This window comes from Leptidea sinapis, chromosome 24 (genome assembly GCF_905404315.1).
Source record: "Leptidea sinapis chromosome 24, ilLepSina1.1, whole genome shotgun sequence".
Taxonomy (NCBI): Eukaryota; Metazoa; Arthropoda; class Insecta; order Lepidoptera; family Pieridae; genus Leptidea; species Leptidea sinapis.
Window position 1 is genome coordinate 8,888,614 of NC_066288.1, and position 17,299 is coordinate 8,905,912.

The following is a 17,299-nucleotide window of genomic DNA, read 5'->3' on the forward strand; positions in this document are numbered from 1 at the left end:
GAAAATGTTCAAGAATGAAAACCTATGGGCCAAAGTATGTTAAATTTTTATGGGAATAAATGGCAACTTTCCCGCATCAAACTAAAGAAGAATCGGTTCATAAAATGCGGCGTAATATACATAAAAAAACTACCAATGTAATTAGAAATCTCCTCCTTTTTGAAGTCGGTTAAAAAGAAAAGACTCTTGCCAGAGTTTGGCGAGTCAGCATCTCCTGAGGATGTCTCGTGTAGAGGCGAATCACGTATTGAATTGTTTGAAGACAAATATTGGCAGAACTGACACTCAAGAAAACTCAAAACATTTGGAACATAAACCATAAATGGATACCGTTTGCTTCTAGAAATAAATTTCTATAATTTTAACATAGAGAGTGATTTAAATATTTCCTTTAAAAAAATAAGTAACGTATCTGTGAATTAATTAATCTACATAAAGGTTAGCGTGATGAGTGAAGTAGTTTCTTATGCAACACATTTTAACAGTTAAACAACGTTTTTATGCTCAGTTATCCTGTTTATAAAACCAACATGTAGATAAAATTTACATAATATTTACCTCATACTTACATAATACGAATGTTTGTGATGTAGATCTTATACTACGACTCGCATGGAAAAATATTACGAATCGACTACATTTGTTTGATTGAGAAAGTTTTTTTCTAAGCTATTAGAGCCCATGTCATAAATTCTTACTTTAAATGCTTTTTGAAGTATTATATGTATATAATTACATGTGCTATTATACCATCTTAGATTCATCATTTCAGCCGGAAGACGTCCACTGTTCCAAAGATAAGAACAAATATTCAATATGACTGATTCTAAACGATGTTGCATGTTTCCACTGCTTTTGTTCCGAGTTACAACGTTGTTTCACAGTGCGTTACTTTCGGCCACAGACTTAGAAATCAACAAGAAAGGAGCTCTATTAAATATATTTCATTATATTATTTATTGCTGATTTTTTGATATTAGACGATGATATACTGATATTGTTGTAGTTCTAATTTCATTAAACAGTTCCAGTTATCATCATTATTTCAGCCGGAAGACGTCCTCTGCTGAACAAAGGCCTCCCCCAAAGATCTCCTCGACGATGATACCTGCGTTGCCCTCATCCAACCTATTCCGACAATCTTGACCAGATTATCGGTCCATCTGGTGGGAGGTCTACCAACACTGCGCCTTCTGGTCATCATTGGAGGACTTTACTGTCTCAACAGGCATCTCTCCGTCGAGCTATGTTGCTGCCCTGCCCAATGTCGCTTCAGTTTGTCGGTGACTTTAGTTCTCGTATGGATCTTCTCATTTCTGATTCGATCTCGCAGGGAAACTCTGAGCCCACTCCATTGCCCTCTGATCGACCATGAGCTTAGATTATATTAGAATTATATCTTTGAAAATTACATATGAAGACATATTTTACACGCTTTTTATAAGCTTCACCATTAGTTGCTTGTAACCGACTCATTTGGGCGCGATTTTGACTCACTTTAAAAGACCAGATCTCGTTCAAACTTTGTAGATTTATCGAAAACCGATGCCAATACATTAATTTAACAAAACTATTAAATTTTTCTATTTGCAAATTAAGATATTTCTTAATTTATATAATTTTACCTTCTATCGTCGGCAAGGAAAGAATTGATGTTCATTTTAAATTTCAACCATTATCTTTTCAACCAAAGCGTGTATTTTAGTTTTTTAAACAATTTTTTTTATATAGTTACTAACCATGATATTCATCCTGTAATTAGAATTAAGAGTACAGTGTGTTAATTTTTGCTATATTTCAACTTATACTGACACGATATAATTATTAATAACTAGCTGACCCGGCAAACGTTGTTTTGCTATATAATTTATTTTAGGTGTTCGACGATATTTTCTCCGACGTATTTTACAAATACAACTACTATGTAAAAGTCTTTTTGGGTTAATATATAGCATAAAAGGTATAAAAGGCATTTATCTTCCCAAAATGTATTCCTTTAAAATTCTTTTTGATGTCATTTCTAATATACTAGATACTACTGCCGCATCGGTAACAAATGGCAACTGAGAGAGAAAAAGTGGCGCAAGAAACTCTCCCAGCATTATCTTTTTGCGCTCTTTTCAATAAAAATATACAATATTGTACAGTCATTTCTATCGCTATAAAATAATCACAATCTAGTCCAAGACTGTCCGATCATTTAGATATTCAGCTGTGGAGTAATAGGATTTTCGACAGAGCCATTTTTTTATAAAACATTTAAATCTAATATATAAAATTCTCATGTCGCGGTGTTTGTAGTTAAACTCCTTCGAAACGGCTTAACCAATTTATTTGAAAATTTGTGTGTATATCCGGTAGGTCTGAGAATCGGACAACATCTATTTTTCATCCCCCTAAATGTAAAGGGTGGTCCACGCCATTTTTTTTAATTTATTAACATTTTTTTTTATTTTTCAAAAAAATTAATAATTAAGGCTATGAAAAAAATAGTAGATATTGGCCGATTCTCAGACCTACCGGATATACACACAAATTTTCAAAGCTTGCCATAAAATAGCCATTCAACCTTCGCACGAAACGCCACAAGTTAGGATATCATCCCCACCAGTGCGGTTTTCAAGAAGCTTTCTTCCACGTACTACAAAGCTGTGGAATGAGCTTCCTTGTGCGGTGTTTCCGGGACGATACGACATGGGTACCTTCAAAAAAAGCGCGTACACCTTCCTTGAAGGCCGGCAACGCTCTTGTGATTCCTCTGGTGTTGCAAGAGAATGTGAGCGGCGGTGATCACTTAACACCAGGTGACCCGTACGGTCGTTTGTCCTCCTATTCCATAAAAAAAATATATATCTATGAAAACCGTATTTACATTGGTTTCTGAGATAAGCCTTCACAAATAAATCGATTAACAGATTAGTCTCAAGTAAATATTATTTTCTTAGGTAAAAGTTTGTTTAAACGTGTTGAGCACTTTTAGAAGATGAAAAATATTCAAGGTAACGTCACCGACATGTTGAATACTTCCGTATGCTGTGTGTGTTGCTTTTCGGATGGATCAAATATTATCCGTTTGCGTCACGAAAATGCTGTAAGGACATTTATCTATAGCTGTAACTACATTTTTAACAATAAAAATATAAAAAGGACTTCTAAAACGAGAGAATATTCGAGGCTTATAATTTCATTAGACTTGACAGGGATTGTAAGTCAAGTTTTCTGTTGATAATTTTGATAACGAAGATAAATTGTATAATTAATTAGTGATACATCTTTTGAAAAGGGAGTATATTCTTTGTCTTTCTATTAACATGAAGACGGTATTGAAGAAGTTTCGTTTTACATTAGAATACGGGTAGTGTGTCTGTTTGAATGACACCTGTCTATCATTGTAATGTTCTAGTAGCTATTTATTGCCTTCTTTTATCAGTTTTACCTCACTAATGATGCGTTCCATACAAATACTTGATTTCAGCATGGCAATCTGGAGGTATATAAAATAATTTTCAAACATTTACGGTTATATATTATAACCCAGTTATAAACCAATATGCGATTGGTTTATTCGGACATTTCCCTGCGCATTTCCCGCGCAAGGCTGCTTGACATTCCGAAAACTTTATAATTATTATTATATTGACAGTGTTGTCAGCGATATAGTCAACAGTTTGCATATTCTTGGTTTATTCTCAGGTTTAGCATGATGCCAATCTATATATGTATGTATATATAAGAGATTCCCTCATCCCGATATCTCTGGAACCATAATGCGTAGAGACTTGAAATTTGATAGGAATACTCCTTTCGTCGAGTAGAGGATTTTACGAATCCACCCACAAGATTTTTTTGTTATTATGTACAGAAAAGAGATATATAGCAGAGCAAAATATGAATTTTAAGAGCATTAGTTGTTTTACGGCTTAGACTAGTAAACTACCTTTCCGAATTGTATACACAAAAATTTAAAATTTACAAAAAACAGAATAGCTATATTATGTATGCCTATAGAGTTAGTGGGGCGATAGATAAATATATTTGAGAGAATACTGACCCTTTCAAATAAAATGCCACCATCAAGTAATTCCTACTATTTCAAACTTATATCAAATGGCTGCACGTTTCATACTAAACTAAATTTAAATTTTTACTTAGGCAGTCTCGCCTCTTAAAGTATTTACATGTTGTTTTAGATTAGAAGTAGTACGTTTTCTATTAGCACATTCTGTTTTATTAGTCAATTAGACATCTAGTTTAGTTGATGGTTCGATTTTTAAGTAAGATATTCGAAGGACATAATGCAGTAGAAAAATGTTTATAACATTACACTTATACACTTCTCACGTTTATTATTTTGTTTGATTATAGATTATCATTACTTAACAATTTAATTTTACAGGCTATGCTCAGCCAAAACGTAAATTCTGTCGCCCTTCAAAACCAGAGAGTTTGCGATTAAGTATAATAATAATTGTTATAAAAGAGACTCACATCTGAATCCAATTTTGACAAAAAAAAAATTGCTGAATTATAGTCAGCAATTATTTGTTTTTAAAAAAATAATTACAATTTACAACTCATTTTGATGTAGGTATAACTTGCAATAATACCCAATTAAAAGATTGTCTTTCGAATCTTAATGACAGACGTGAGAAAGTGAGAGCTTGAATGAATATAGATAAGGTAATTTTCATGGCTTATCAACATATCAGTAACTCAGTTGATTACTAAAAACCAGTACACTTCTAAGTTTATTTTAATACACATTAAAATAAACTTCAGAACTGTGGCTCCACCTAGAGTTTAAGCTCATAAGCACTAAATTTGTTTCAGGAATCATGTGAAATAATGTGTAAAAGTTCCATGTAATTTATGTAGGTGGCGCAATAGAACTGCGAAAAGTATTATCGTAAGCATTTATTCCTTTTCTGTGGTAATATCTTACTTATCACTTGTAACTGAGTTACACCACTAAATAATAATTGTAAATAGTAAATACAAATTAAAAACGAATAATAGATATATTGCAGAGATACGCAAAAGCGTCCCACCGGTAATTTTAAGTTTTAATTTATCGTGAATCGATTCATGCCCAAAGAATAACCAATACTATTATTTCTATAAAATCCGCTCTCCATTTGCCCGTCTGTCCGTCTGTCTAATCTATACAGGGTGTCCCAAAAATATAGGACATGAAGAGTTATTAGTTTTTGGCCATTCTTTCGATTGGCATCATAAAAGTAGTGGTGGTTTTTTTTTACATTTAAGTCGGTTCGATTCCCAGACAAGGCAAGTAATTTTTAGAAAATCTTTGAATGCAGAATTACTAACTTTTAAAAATAACATAAAGTCTTCTTTCAGTAAAATAGCCTATATTCGATAATTAAGGTACTTTCCCTTCATGTCCCATAACTTTGGGACAGCCTGTATATTATATACTGAAATAGTTAGACAGGTGTAATCTTGACAGAGTGTACTTATAAATACAGTTACAATTAAAAATAAACAAAATACTACATTTGAATTTAGAATTTGTCATTTTATATGATTGTTCATTGAGTTTTCTCATTTTGGCGCCAATACCACAGTAGAAATATTATGTACCAGTATGGAAACTAAGCCTTGTTGATAAAATACTTACCTACACTTGCGTACACTCCATTGAAGCAATAGGGTTGTCAGGTTATGTTTTTAACCGACCTTAAAACAAGAGGAGGTCCTTAAATCGACTTAGCCGACCTTAAAACAAGAGGAGGTCCTTAAATCGACTGTATTTTTGGAACGATGTTCCTTGTGGGGCGTAAAAAAGTAAAAAGCGTAAGATTTTTATGTGTTGTGTATGTATGATAGCTATACATTTTATAATGCAATATTATGATAACTGTTATGTATATTGTATTAAATATATCGTTTGCACCCATAGTACAGGCTATGCCTAGTTTGGGGCAAGATAATTTGTGTAAGGGTGTGCCAATATTATTATTATTATTTTGTAATATTTTTAAACAACACTTTAATAAATATTGTTATTGCAAATACTTTTTTTGGATATTTTTCTTTTTAATTTTCGTTAAAATATTTTATTTGAAATATTGACGGGAAACATTCAAATATGTTTTTTTAAACTGTGTACGCTGAAGTTTCACTACTATCACAGTCTCTACACTACACTAAACTCTTCCGTTTTCATGAGTGTCAATTAAGAACAATTATTAACATCTATTTCGAGATACAAGATGGTGGCTATGACTTTTTGAATAAAATCAAAATGGGTATAATTTTCGAGATTTTCGGGACTGTCAGTTACAAATATCACACCCATTGCAAGATCCAAGATGGCGGATGGGATTTTCAATAAAATCAATATGGGTATCTATCATTTTCGAAATTTTTGGGAGTGTCGGTAAACACACAATTTTATTTCAATAGTCCAGCGTTATCGGTTACACACCCTCGAGAATCATAAAAACAACACCCATGATAAAAAAGTTGATAATTTCGAATTTCAAAGAAGATAAAGATCGCAGTAACAAATAACAACGTGACACTCGACTCGTTTTGACCGCGAAAACGGCTTAGGGGCCTCGTCGATGCGCGTGTGAGTTTTTCATTTCGAAGGATTGTAGGTAGTTTCCTTACTCGTACATATGAGACCTTCTCTGTTTGTGACAGAAAAAGATCTAGTAGTCTACATAGTGGTCGTACGAAAAAAGGTGGTCAAAGCAGTAAAGGAGACAATTTAAAGAGAATAATAGAAGAGAAATAAGAAAAATATGACTTAGTACTTGTAGCCTATAAGAGACGTACTGATAATTTCTTAACTGATAATTTAAAAATGAATAGGGTGGTAAAATAACCACTACTGAAGCGGTACGCAAAGGGCGGTCAAGAAAAATATTAAGCTTCCTTTTGAAGGAAAGCTTACCAATTAGTCGACAGAGTGCAACGTGGGCACTATCCGACTTCAGTGATGGTTTAGTGGGGTATTAGCTATGAAGGAGTGACTGCGCCATTCTTTTGTGAAAAAGGTATCAAAACATCGGCACAAGTGTACCAAGATACCATTCTTGAGAAGGTAGTAAAGGCCCTTAACAACACCATATTCGATAACTTCCAGCAAGCCTCGACGCAGGGCCATAAAGCTCGCTCTTTGCAGTCTTGGTTGGAAACGATCGTTTCGGACTTCATCAGAGCTGAAGACTGGCCGTCGTCTAGTCCCGATTTTAATCCGCTGGATTATGATTTATGGTCAGTTTTAGTGAGAGAAGGTGCTGGGCACAAATGATCCAAACTGCAATGTTGGCCTCTCCTCCAGTCTCCAGATTCTTTAAGCGACGAATCCCACTTAGAATACGCAAGTTCTGGGAGTTGTTGAAAGCTACTCTTGGTAACTTTAACAAGCCTTCCGTACTACCGCTGCACATGAGGAATGACACCCTGGTAAAAGAGAAAGCTGATTTCCGTACACTCATTCTGCCTCCAACTTAACTCTTGATGACAACGGTTACATACGATCGACCATGCCGCGGTATATGAGCTCTATACCTGATGTACAGATCAGACTGAAAACTGTTTGGCGAGCTCTGTTTTCGTTGAATGTTGTTGGATCGCTTTTCTCCCATCGTGCTTAGAATGTGTGCCCCTGAGTTGACGCCGATGCCAACGCGTTTATTTTCATATTCGCAGTATAGGATTAAATTAATCTTTCCCAACTTATGACTCAAGTTTGCAAATTCACCACTATAATAACCAAATTTATCATATCACCGCTCCTTGTCAACAAAGCCTTCCTTAAAGCCTCACCTAGTATCGAAATACTGGGTCTCGAAATCTCGAGCGATTGCCAATTCCGTGGTCATCTGGATGGCAAAGCAGCTGGGCGTAAAAAAGAGTACGTACAGCAATACTTCAAGTTGGTCCACATTATAGCGCTCTACAGCTTTGTTGCTTTTTGCGCTTGCTTCCGGCCGCAAATGAGTAAAGCTGCCACAGCTGGTCTGTTGCACCTTAGTATCAGCTAGAACATTTTACCGCATGCAACGCACAGCTGGTCGAATTGTCGCGGACCCAGTGCTCTGTGAACGGCTAGGTCACTTGGCGTTGCGTAGAGACTCACTTCATTGTGTATCTTCTACTGAATTTATCACGAGGAGTGTTCCAAACAGCAATTTCACCTGATTCCTGCAGCCGAATTCCACCTTCGACATGCCATAAATCAGGATATTATCCCCACCATCTGGATGTATGGCGTTCCTCCTCAATGCGGTTTTCAAGGAACTTTCTTCCACGTACAACAAAGCTGTGGAATGTTTCCAGGACGATACGATATGGGACCTTCAAAAAAAGCATAATTAACTGCTGAATTATGCTTTCCAGATATTTGAGAGTAAGCAAAATAGCAATATTATCCGAGCTTTATCGGGCATCTGATTAATAAAGGCTGACTTCTATAAGCTTATGACAACCTTTTGAATATCAGTTTTGGAATAAAAGCGTTAGGCTGACTTCAACTCGGGGGCATAAGTTCTGAATACGATGTGATCCAGCCCGCTGGACTTCTTATCGTCTAAGGAAAACAGAGCTAGCTGAACCGTTTTTATGTTATTTCAGTTGGGGTCTTCTACTTGTCGTTGAGAGCCGAGTTATAGGCAAAACGTATGCCCAGAAGACAATGGCTGAAGTTACGAGGTGCACCTAATGTAATCACTTTTGCGATTTTCCGCCAAAAGGACACGTGGTCGTATTTCCGCATTGGGACTTTGTTTTTCGAATCTATTTTGCCGTTTACCACAACTGATACGTCTGTTTCTTGCAGTCAACTTCTACCTTAACTATCACATCGAACCAGGGTTGTGATCTTCCACCGATCGGTACTTCAGAGCTTGGCACTTAGCTCATACTGTGTTGTTGTTTTTAACGCGTATTCCTTTAAATTCTTTTTACTCCAGTGGTTTATTATTCAAAATATACAAAATATAAGGAGATAATGCTAAGTGTGGCTGACTGTTTACGATCTGTCAATCAAAATTGTATTGTATAATAATTATACAGTCGTTTCGCGTATTTTGCAACATGCACGACTACCAGCGACTAATATTGATAGGAATTATGATTTTTACGAAAATAAGGGACGAGACGAGCAGGGCGTTGCTGCCAGCTGATGGTAATTGAAACGCCCTACCCATTACAATTCAGTGCAGCTCAGGATTTTTGAAAAGCCCAAAAGTTCTGAGCGGCACTATAATTGCGCTCGTTTCCTTCCCAGTAATTTCACTATGATAGGTTGATAAGATGGTGGTAGGCAACCCACACTGACGTACTGTACCTAAACGGTGATTTCCGCGACCACTATTCACAGCTGATTTCTGTTGATAAGTGTTCGTTGCAGAGAATCCACTATCTTTGTGATATTGCCCAACCTTACACCAGAACTCCTCACCCCTCGTCAGCATGAGAACGAAGTGAACGTGTCAGCGTAATGACTATACGCCTTTTAAGCATCTTAATATATCATCATATCAATATCGAAAATCTTTTAAAATCTTATAACTATATCTACAATATTTATCATAACTACATAAATTAAAACTATCATTACGTGGAAGCGTACCAAGAATCCTGGCAGCATTTCCGCGTTGGATAGCTAGGTTGGTATCTAAAACTTATTTTATATAAATTGCGTATTGATGAAACAATATTTAGCAACTAAAATATATAACAGGAATAAAGTCAACCGCTTTTAGGGTCTTCTACTACATTTCAATAAACATATTAAAACATAATTAAATTAAATACAGGGGTTAAATGTTTTACTAAACCGTAAATGAGTTAACAAAAGTTGCCATTAATTAAAATTTTGCAACTCAGCGGTAAATATTGCATTAAGTACACAGAGTTAAGCTTTTGTTGCATTTCCCGCCACGATCAGAGTCCACGGGACTCCCGATTGGGGAGGACGGGTTGGCGACCGGTGCCGGTGCATCTGTGCTTTTGATGTGTTTACGATCGCGACTTATGTTTGAGTTACTGTGGGGTTGGAATACTAAGGTATGTTTCTATATTTATTATTATTTGAAGATTGAAATTTTTTTCAACAAAACCATGTTGTGGACACTTGATTCATAATTATTTATTTACTTATCATCTAAATTTACTAAAATGACGTATAAGTTTCTGTATGTTATGTTATTTTTACTACTCAAGGTTGTAGCTTATTTAAAACAAGCTGCTATGAAGCAGCAAAAATAGTATGCCGGCATCTAATTATCATAATTTATAGCTTATAATATTTAGTCCTTATTGTTTATTTTCATCAAAAAATTCAGCTTAATTTATTAAGTAATTTTCTGTTTCGCACGAACGTACATACAGTCTTATAGATCAAATTTCTCTAAACTACCTTTTTTGCATCGGTATTGTTGTGCAACACACGTTAAGTATTCATTTAAAAAAAAAATCAATGACAGTCTTTACTTTCATACGATGTACCTAATTATAATATTGTAATATTGACACACTTTTACACAAATTATCTTGCCCCAAACTAGGCATAGCCCTTACTATGGGTACAAGTCAACGATGTTTTTAATATAATAGAAGTATATTATATGAAGTAAGTACTGAAACATATATAAACACATATAAACATCCATGACTCGGAAACAAATATCCATATTCATCACAAATGTTTGCACCTACCGGGATTCAAACCCGGGAACTCTATGTATTGTTAACAAATTAATAAAATTTTATTGTTTACTGTAGTTTCTTGCTTTAATACGTTATAATTTTAATAAACATGATAATCACGGTCTAAGTTGTCAGTTTCGTACTTCATCATAATTTATGATCTGATTTTGGTCCATGATTCTCACTGACTACTTTGAGCTGCTTCACTTAATTGTTTCAAGAGATAAATTTGTTTCTATTTTAACTTAAATTATTAATAGATACAATATCTATAATAAATGGTTGATTAAACTTGAAAACCTTTTAAATTATTTGAAAAATGTATGAACTATGGATACTTTAGTACTATCCATCACAAATTATATACTAATTTAAAGATAACGACCATAAAAATGGCAAAATAATAATGGGCACAATGAATATGTGGCCCTATTTGTGTTATAACTTATCTTATCATATATCTTTAAACGATCAATTCTTGCATATACATATATTTATATATCTAATATATGTAATATAATCTGAATCTCGGAAACGGCTCCAAAGATTTTAATGAAATTTAGTATACAGGTCGGAGGCGAGAAATGGATATAGCTAGGTTTCAATTTTAAAAAATTTAGTTTTATCCGTGTTTTAATGAGAAACTGCTACAATAACATTAGAATACAAAGGTAAAATTCGACAGTATATACAAGACTATAATAGCTCAGATGGGACATTGGGTAATCCGGAGAGCAAAAGAACCCAGTTCGAATCCAGATGTCCTATAAGATTTTTTTTGTTCAGGTTTTGTATATTCTTAAAAATCCGAGCAAGGCGCGGTCGTCCGAGTACTATCATATAATATGTTATGTGTTTAGTGTGGTCGAACTATAGGTAACGTGCGGACGCTAGCGGTCCTTGTCAAATTCACAATACTAAGAGATTAAAAGGTCGGAGAATATTATTTTCGATAAATAATATTTCTTTTTTATTACTTTCATTTAATTATGCATATTAATTTATGAAATTACTATATAATATATTTATTTGTGTGTTATGAAGAGCATATTAAACGTCTTAGTTCATCTGTTTTATTAAATTGATCAATTGAACCTTATGCTAAGGCGGTTAGGGTCTTAAATAGATGAATGTCATATTGATGTGGACATTTTCAATTGTAACTTTGGTATTGAATCTTGTATCCACTGACCTCTATATATACCACAAGTTGTTTTATATGTTTGACAGCAATTTTTGTGCCTATTTGAAGCGCCACTCGCGAGCGTCCAGAGAACTAATTTTAACGTATAATACAAATGGCTGCGAAGGAACGTACAATACTCTGAAGTATTTTTGCATTTTGAATTAATTTCGTTCGTTTTCCGAGTAATTTATACATCAAAAACCAACGTAATAAAGTACAATTTTTTTTTTGTAAATAGTTTCCCACCATCTATCGATATTTGCTGAGGTTGTCATCACTAGTTTTAGTACCGCAGACTCTCGCTACATGGCCAACGGCGCCATAATGGCGAATATCACACCGGCACAAAAGCACTTTGACAGCCGCCAGTCCAGTTGTATATAGTAGAGGGCAGTGCTGGTATCTAAGATATTAAGTGCCATTATTTAAACAAAAAAACCGGTTAACTTTTCACCAGACTTAAAAAAAATTGCAATGATGTTACATTGTCGCTATTAAATAAAAACAAAAATTTTATTATTTAAGACCCTTTCCACCCTCTGTTAGTTTTGATGTCATTCAGCTACTTACTTCGTTAAGTGGGGGAAATAATCTTAAGTTTGCTTTAGCCTTTTAAAATACGCATGAGTTTCTAAAATACACTGACGCGCGCGATATTATGTTGCCCACTTATAATTCATATATCTTTGTTCAAATAGGATTCTAAATCACTTATTGAACGTCAAAGAGTATAATATAACAATCATAATTTGTTTTGTTTTAAAGTGATAACCCTCATTTCTAGGATTACTTAATTACAAAAATATAACTGAAATCAATTTTTTTTAGAAACGATGCGGGGCTCGAACCCGCGACCTCTCGCGTACGGTGCGAACGCTCTTTCCAACTGAGCCAACCGTTCCAGTGACATATCGTTGATTAAGTCTTGTATGCTTTGTTCAACACTCAGGCTTCGCATCGTTCATAAAATTTTGATTTCAGTTTTATTTGAATAAACATAATGTTTTAATATAATATATTTCTCTGTAATTTTCAAATAAATTATTTTGTATGAAAAAAAGGGGAGTTAAAAAGGGGGTTCGTAAAATTAATAAAATAGAACAACAAACAAAACAATTAAGTGAATATAAACAGGTGATATGATAAGACGAACGGTGATGAGTGAGTTATAACGGAATTTTAACCACGTGAAGATAAAAATAGAAGAAGGCAGAATTTGGGAAGCTGATAGCGGAAAAATAGTGATAGCAAAGGAACGACTAAATTAAAATTGTGTCGTTGGTCTAAAATAGAAGTCTTAGTCAGAAGAAAAGCTGTACTAAACTTAGCATGCCGATCTTTTCTTTTAGAAAAATCTATATTTTTCTTATAGAATGTATACACATTAAATTAAAGAATATGTAACTGCATAAAAAACCTCAAAATAGTCTTTTCACTTGCTAAATAAAAAGATGAACAGAGAGTTAAAATAGTTTGAAATCTAATATATAAAATTATCGTGTCATGGTGTCCGAAACGGCTTGATCGATTCTCATAAAATTTTGAGTGCATATTGGATAGGTCTGACAATCGGACAACATCAATTTTTCATCCCCCTAAATGTTAAGGGACCACACGCTTTTTTTTTAAATTTTTTTTTAAATTTGTTTTTTATGAGTCAGCATTAAAAAATATATAAAACTTAAAATTTTCACCCATCTTCGATCAACAGTTACTTTTGTATCGCGATTTTAATATCGGCAATACAACGTTTGCTGGGTCAGCTAGTATAAAGATAAAATTTGCATCAACGTTTTCCGAGTTCCTCTCGTCATATATCCACCATCTCTCATTTCAAATTATAATATTGTTTTTGTGTAACATCATTTTTATTAATAAGGATCAGGGTAATCACCTAGCAACAAGCTTACTAATCATCCGTTGATGAATAAATGTTTTTCTGCCACAAAAAAAATGTATAAGAGCTTAATGCAATGTCAGTCCTCTAGAATCGTGTAGACCATTATTCAAAAAGCACCGTCTGTTAACGCTTACTCGTCTATATATATTAGAAATTTGTATGTTCATTAAAAAACATGGTGAACTTTTTAAACCAGCAAAGGAGTATTCCATATTAGGATTAAGAGATCCAACTCTGTTCTGCAACGTCTGGCTCTCACCTACAATAAAGCTTATTTTAATTTAGATATGTTTTGCTTGTCCAAAGTACAGCTAAAAAAAGAAATAAGAAATATACATCGACTGCAATAATTATCCAAACACACACACACACATTACATACACTACACACAACCTTACATACACGCACACACACTCCTGTAAACTTATTTTGTAAAGCTTATTTTCTAAGTAGCTTATTATAGTAATTATTGTAAATATTTTGTTAGCTTATTCTGGCTTGTTTAAATCATAAAATGTTACTTCTTTTGTTTAATACCTATATACTGTAATCAGTTTTTGGCCTTATTTTTATACTTAATAATGTAATTATATTGTATATAAATTGTGACGCTGTAGATAACATGAAAATAAATAAATAAATAAACTCGCCTTCTGATGCCATACTGTAGAACAGCGCTTCATCAAAATAACACAAATGTTATCTTTAACCACCTTCCAAAGAATATTAGAGAGATGCCTAAAACATTAATGCATAAAAAATTAAAATTATGGCTAATAGATAAATGCTTTTATAGTTTAAAATAATTCTTTAGCCAAAAATAATATTATATAAATGTAATTTTTTGAGAGGTACCTACTATATTATTGAATTAAAACTGTGTAATGTTTATTAGTGACGTATAAATATAAAAATTCCAATATTGACAATCAAATATTTGTATGCCGATATATTGGCGAATTGTGCTGTACACTAATTAATTGTTAACAACTATGTTACCACGATTCCTACAAATAAATCATTTCATTTCATTTCATTTCAAAGTTTTTTGATTGTGGAATAACTCACTCACTCCCTCTATTCGTAATTAATACTATTAAAAATCTATAAGGCGAGATACTTGAAATGAAGGGAAGTTGTTATTAATAATTATTTATTTTCATAGACATAAACAAATTTCAATTCAAATGAAGCATACTTGTTAGCATGTTCGATGGCTCAACGTAATTTCAACCAGAATATACTTAAGTAACAACATATAAACAGACACATATAATTCGATCAAATATCAAATTTAAAATGGGATATATTATCACTTATTGAAAGTCAAAAACTACCACCCATTCCAAAAGGTATGCCTCAGACCTGAGAAGAAAGGGCGCAACAAACTCAACGGGGTTCTTTTTTATAAAAAATTATGGTTACAATGTCAAAGACATTATATATAAACAGTAAAATATATTATTTTAATAGCCTGTGGGCGGTCGCTCCATTCCCAATCAAAAAGCTGGTAAATTGTATAAAATTTTCATAATTAATTACTAATACTCGTACATGCGCTATGACTCGCAAAACTACTAAGCATTAAAATATCTCTTTCTCCAGATATAAGTATAATAGATTAAATGTCATTGCTTGTGGCGGTGTCGTGGAGCGGTTCGTTACGTCAAGCGATTGCTGGTCTGAGCGTTATGCTCGTGAACAAGCGCTACTCGCGGTGGCTGGCTGATCCCGTCAAAGAAACCCCATTTTGCTGTCAAATTCAAAGCTATATTTTCTTTGAATATATCATATTATATTTATAAAAATATTCTTATCTTATCTCTACTTATTTGCAGTGTATGTGAATTGATAAATCGAATTTACACTATGTAGTTTTTTATATTATTTACTTAATTATTTCACTTAAATAAATTAAATAAGTTAATCAGGTTGTAAAATTATGAAGCTCTAAATATTGCTTGAAATAGTTTCTTGCCACTTCTTTTCATTAAAACTTTTTTACCGAACTGAACTGATACAATATAGTAACCCATATATAATAGAGATTTATAAGTTTGATTTATTTATCGGCATAAGTAATTACTTACCCTAAGAAGGCCCAATTTTCTACATGTCCCTAACGTAAAATGCAACTATAGAAAAAATACTTTTATATTACGAGCATGCAGATGTTATGATAACCTTTCTAATGAAATAGATGTCGACTTATTTTAGAACATGGCCTTAAGAAACTTTTAAATGATACATTTTTTAAACGTGCGGAAAATACCAAGCTAAGCATTTTTTTTTCATTATAATCAACTAGCTGACCTGGCAAACGTTGTTTTGCCATATAAATTATAATATCCGGACGACCGAGCATTGCTCGGTTTTTTTAGAATGTACAAAACTTGAACAAAAAAATAGTAACAGGAAATCTGGATTCGAACCCGGGTCTTATGCTTTCCGGATCACCCCATATATTATATAGATTCCATCTGAGCTATAGTCTTGTATATAATAGTGAGATTTACCTTTGCATTCTAATATTATTGTAGCAATTTCGCATTAAAACACGGATAAAACTACATTCTTTAAAATTTAAACCTAGCTAGATCGATTTATCGCCGCATTTATGAAAATCGTTGGAGCCGATTCCGAGATTCTAATTATATATATATATATATATATATATATATATATACAAGAATTGCTCATTTAAGGATATAAGATATGTTAACCTTCCTTGAGCTTCAACGAATCTATTACAAAAAAATTCATTGAGATCGGTCTAATAGTTTAGGAGTTATTAGGGAACATACAAATATACATTCTCTTTTATATATAAAGATTATTTAATAACATACGTGTGATAAACCTAATTTATTTTAAGTGTTACTTTTCTGACGACTTTAATTTGTAATTAGCCTTCAGTACTTAATTATATACTAACCTACTTGTTAATAATCTAACTGTCAGTTTTCCGAATCGAATAAAAATAAAATAAAACTCTGAGGTTTGATAATTACTGTTAAACCAGTCAAATAACTTGAATACCAAACCGTTTTTATAAACATGATTTTAACAGAGTGCAAGGTCAACAATTTGCCCGCATGAATTGGGGATGCAAGGGGTAATGGATATTTTGTTTATCGATTTTTTTTCTAATATTCTTTTGTACAGACTAATCGAATGTAGTATCTGTATTAGAAACTTAATTGTGGTCTAATAATAAATTTTAATTAGTATTTTTATTAGAAAAGGCTTCTTTGCACAGGTTGCGTGAAGCAGTAATGTGTAAGCATTACTATGTTTCGGTCTGAAGGGTGCTAGTGAAATTACTGGGCAAATGAGACTTAACATCTAATGTCTCAAGGTGACGAGCGCAGTTGTAGTGCCGCTCGGAATTTTTGGGTTTTATAAGAATCCTGAGCGGCAATGCATTGTAATGGGCAGGGCGCATCAATTACCATCAGTTAAAGGTCCTGCTCGTCTCGTCCCTTATTGTCATAAAAAAAATACTCTCTAGGTAACATTACTCTGTG

General features: G+C 33.4%; 1 non-coding gene across 1 annotated transcript; it reads right to left on the reverse strand.

The window, feature by feature from the left end:
* Positions 1–12,699: 12,699 nt before the first annotated feature.
* Trnat-cgu (transfer RNA threonine (anticodon CGU)) lies at positions 12,700–12,773 on the reverse strand. Its single transcript has one exon. It is a non-coding gene; the product is annotated as a tRNA-Thr (tRNA).
* Positions 12,774–17,299: the final 4,526 nt, after the last annotated feature.